Source organism: Triticum aestivum, chromosome 4A (assembly GCF_018294505.1).
Source record: "Triticum aestivum cultivar Chinese Spring chromosome 4A, IWGSC CS RefSeq v2.1, whole genome shotgun sequence".
NCBI lineage: Eukaryota > Viridiplantae > Streptophyta > Magnoliopsida > Poales > Poaceae > Triticum > Triticum aestivum.
In genome coordinates, this window is record NC_057803.1 from 745,209,271 (window position 1) to 745,213,915 (window position 4,645).

Sequence of the window (4,645 nt, forward strand, 5' to 3'; positions counted from 1 at the left end):
ATGGCACCTTTCTGGTCGCCTGAGCCACAACACCTCCTCGTCTCCTTTCTTGTCTTGCTTCTCTCCTTGCTCTTCTGCTTCATCAAGTTGAGGAGTTCAATGACTGTCCAACTCTTCCAACGGAATGGCCCCTGGTTGGCATGCTCCCTTCCGTTGTCGCCAACCTCCTCCGCTTCCATGACCACACCACCGCCTTCCTCGCTGCTTCCGGCAGTAGTTTCGTGCTTCGTGGGCCTGCCATGCACTTCTTCATCACCTGCGACCCGGCCAATGTTCGCCACATCTTCGTCTCCAACTTCACAAATTATCCCAAGGGCGAGGAGTTCGGTGCCATCTTCGACGCCATGGGGAACAGCTTCTTCAACGCGGACGGCGAGTCATGGCCACGCCAGCGTGGCAGAGTGCAGCACCTCATGTCGAGCCCACAGCTGCTGGCTTACATGGCCCGCTGCTGCCGCGATAAGTTGGAGAAAGGCCTCCTCCCCTTCTTGGCGCGCATGGACAGCCTAATCCCGTTCGATATGCAGGACCTGTTTACCAGGTTCACATTCGACATGACGGCCATGTCGGTCTTCGGGGTCGACCCTGGCCTTCTGACCACCGATATGCCACCTATAATTGTGTCGAACGCCATGGAAGCTGTCATGGATGTAGGCTTCTTCTGGAACATGGTGCCAGCATCTTGCTGGAAGTTGATGAAGCGTCTAAAAATTGGCCCAGAGCGGAAGCTCGCCGCGGCGCAATTGGAGCTGTGCCGGTTTGTCACGGAGATGATGGAGAAAAGGGGAGATAGATCGGTCCACATGGATGAAGAGCAAGAGAACAGTAATGTAGAAATAGTTTCTTCCTACATCCATGACCCAGGGTATATTGACGACCATGGAAAACCTAATGGCTTCATGTACGCCACCCTGATCAATTACATGTTTGCTGGACGTGACACGATCGGCACGACCCTCACCTGGCTCTTCTACAACCTCATCAAATACCCGCACATCGCGTCGAGCATTAGAAGAAAACTAGCTCCCATTGCCATGCACAAAGCAAAAAACTCCACCACCATGGTAACCTTTGAGCCAGAGGAGACATAGCCGCTCGTCTACCTGCACGCGGCATTGTTCGAATCCATGAGGCTGTACCCACCGGGCCCCATCGAGCGCAAGACGGTGATGACCGACGACGTACTGCCGAGCGGTCACAAGGTGCAAAGGGGTGAAACTATCCTGATTTCACTCTACTCAATGGGCAGGATGGAAGGTGTGTGGGGCAAGGATTGCACGGAGTACCGCCCAGAAAGGTGGGTCTATGAGGACGGCAAGCTTCTGTACATACCGTCCTACAAGTTCCTAGCATTCAACGCCGGGCCAAGATCGTGCTTGGGCAAGCACATCTCGGTAATGCAGATGAAGAGTGTCGTTGCCGCCATGGTGTGGAACTTCGATTTTGAGATGGTGGGAGGGTATGTTATAGAGCCCAAGCCATCAGTTGTGCTCAAGATGAAGAACGGGTTGTGGGCCAAGATCCTCAAACGGCGGATCGAATAAATGACATTACCAACCCAGCAGTACCGTGTAATTTGTCTAAGCTTCTTTTATTGGTTCTATAAGCTTATAAGTATGCGCTCTTCCGTGCATATGCATGGGTGCACGTAATGTAAAGTTTTAGAGTCTTTCAGGATATCCCCACAATGTAAGAGGTACAATTAATAAGTTAGCCCCCGTTTGTTGTAACTTGCTTGTCCTAAAAAGGATCCATTGTACTTAAAAACATCAATTTTTCCACTTTATTCCACATTACGTTTGTAGAAAAGTGCTTCACCATCTATAAAACCAAATAATTTACAATTTTTTTGAAAGACAAATAAGTTACATTATGAATACATATTTTGTGATGCATCTAATGAAATCTATTTGGTTGTTGTAGAAGCTATTATGTCTATCGTGGATATAATCCTGATAATACTAGGAGGTAGGAATGTAGAGGCAATGGTATCTAGTGAACGGAGTGATTGAGAGTACGCTCAAGGATTTATACAGGTTGAGGCCCTCTGCAGCGGTGGTACAAAGTGTAGAAGTTCAACCTTCAGCCCCGGGCTTCCCTCCTTGCTTATATAGAGTGCACCAAGTAAGGGTGCATAAAGGGCTGGTATTAATGCTATTCATGGCCTCAGGTGTGTCCGACTGTTCCATGACATTTACTACTGGTAGCTGCTGTATTTAACAGAGTTATATTGCCGTTGGGTAACGACCGTCATCGAGACATCATGGCCAAGAGATGGTCTAGCAGACAACTGACTAATGGTCTAGCCCACATCTCCATTCATCTTCGTCTGAGTTCTGGTACTCGACAGTCGGCTGAGCCACAGTCCGACTGTTGGGGCTTAGTGCGGATTTGGGCCACCTTATCTCCGATGGGCTGATGATGAAGCCCCTTGGCCCATTGCCTTATGGACCATATATTATGCGATCATGGGCCTCCGATGGGCCATTCATATACTTGGGCCTACCCCGTATTTATAAAATTGACAGTTGCCCCGAGTCGGCCGAGGTCTCGCTGGAGAGTTGTTATGTGCTTTCTTCCAGCAAGATGTCCGACTGACCAACGGATCTGAGGTTCGAGCAAGAGACCTCGGCAGACTCAGTTTGTTCATGCCTGCGGAGGGACAAACATTGAGCTGCTGAGATGAAGACTCGCTGATACCCATTTTTCAATCTCCTCTGGAGAAGAAGTCCCACGGCCCGAATGTGGGTGTCCAGGGCACCTGGGGACTGGGCTCGATCATGGGCCTGCTGGAACCCTTTCTATGGAACCAAGTCTGCGCAGACGGATATTTGGTTCCCTCGACAGAGATTCTGACTCATGGCCCACGGGGGATTGAAGGAAATATGCCCTAGAGGCAATAATAAAGTTATTATTTATTTCCTCATATCATGATAAATGTTTATTATTCATGCTAGAATTGTATTAACCGGAAACATAATACATGTGTGAATACATAGACAAACATAGTGTCACTAGTATGCCTCTACTTGACTAGCTCGTGAATCAAAGATGGTTAAATTTCCTAACCATAGACATGAGTTGTCATTTGATTAACGGGATCACATCATTAGGAGAATGATGTGATTGACTTGACCCTTTTCGTTAGCTTAGCACTTGATCGTTTAGTATGTTGCTATTGCTTTCTTCTTGACTTATACATGTTCCTATGACTATGAGATTATGTAACTCCCGCTTACCGGAGGAACACTTTGTGTGCTACCAAACGTCACAACGTGACTGGGTGATTATAAAGGTGCTCTACAAGTGTCTCTGAAGGTACTTGTTGAGTTGACGTATTTCGAGATTTGGATTTGTCACTTCGATTGTCGAAGAGGTATCTCTGGGCCCTCTCGGTAATGCACATCACTATAAGCCTTGCAAGCAATGTAGCTGACGGTGTCCTGGACTAGGGGTTACTCACCACGTCGTCCCCCAATCGGTTAGATTGGGCCGAGGACCCCCAGGGCCGCATACTCATGGGCCAGTCCGGACAGGTGCCGCATACAAGGAAGATTCCACAAGATTTGGTGATCAAGACAAGGACTCCTCCCCCACCGGCGTATTCGGCTAGGACTCTTGTTATCCTAGGCCTCTGGTGCATTATATAAACCAGGACCAGACTAGTCGACACAGATACAATATACAACAATCATACCATAGGCTAGCTTCTAGGGTTTAGCCTCTACGATCTCGTGGTAGATCAACTCTTGTAACACACATCATCAATATTAATCAAGCAGGACGTATGGTTTTACCTCCATCGAGAGGGCCCGAACCTGGGTAAAAACATCATGTCCCTTGTCTAATGTTACCATCCACCTAGACGCACAGTTCGGGACCCCCTACCCGAGATCCGCCGGTTTTGACACCGACATTGGTGCTTTCATTGAGAGTTCCTCTGTGTGTTCGGCAAAAGGTCGATGGCTCGCCTGCAGATCAACTGCGACTTCGACATCTTCGTCACCAGCTCGACTGGTCACCTTGGTTCGACCAAGGACTGTGCCCTACCTCCAATCGTCATGTTCGGATGAGGGCCTTCATCAACATCAACTCCGATCTCTATCAAGATCATGGAGGAATAATCCAGGGAGCCCGGGGGCTCAACGTCAACATTGCCCTCGGGCGACCGTACTGTTTTTCCGGATAGCGGACTTGTGTCCGCCGCCACCGCCTTCTCAAGTGTCGTTTTAACGATTGCTTCGGTGGAATTGTGCGGAATTGAGTCTACAACAACCCTGGAAAATTTTGTCGAGTTCCGATGGAGGAATCTCTGGCAATCTCCGATATACCAGAGCCGCATTGAATCTGGACGAGAATCTGGACGAGTTTAGGGCGTGGTGTCCAGCTTCTAGCTCGGACTTCCTTTGGAAGATCCAACCGTTGATCGGCTGCGGAATTCCTATATCTACCACCGTTCAAAATTTCAGCTCGATCCGACCGTCCAAACTCCGGGAACCTTCCGATTAGTGCATCACTTTTCGGATTTGTTTTCTGCGCGAAAACAAATCCGACCCAAGTTCGTCTTTTTTATGAACGGGATTTCGGACATCCTTTTTGAAGGAAGTTTTGTATGGGGTATTGTGTTCTGTTCCCGAACACATCC

The 4,645-nt window shown here is 48.7% G+C and overlaps 1 pseudogene; it reads left to right on the forward strand.

Moving 5' to 3' along the window:
• On the forward strand, positions 1 to 1,751 carry LOC123083583 (noroxomaritidine synthase 2-like; annotated as a pseudogene).
• The last annotated feature ends 2,894 nt before the right edge of the window (positions 1,752 to 4,645 follow it).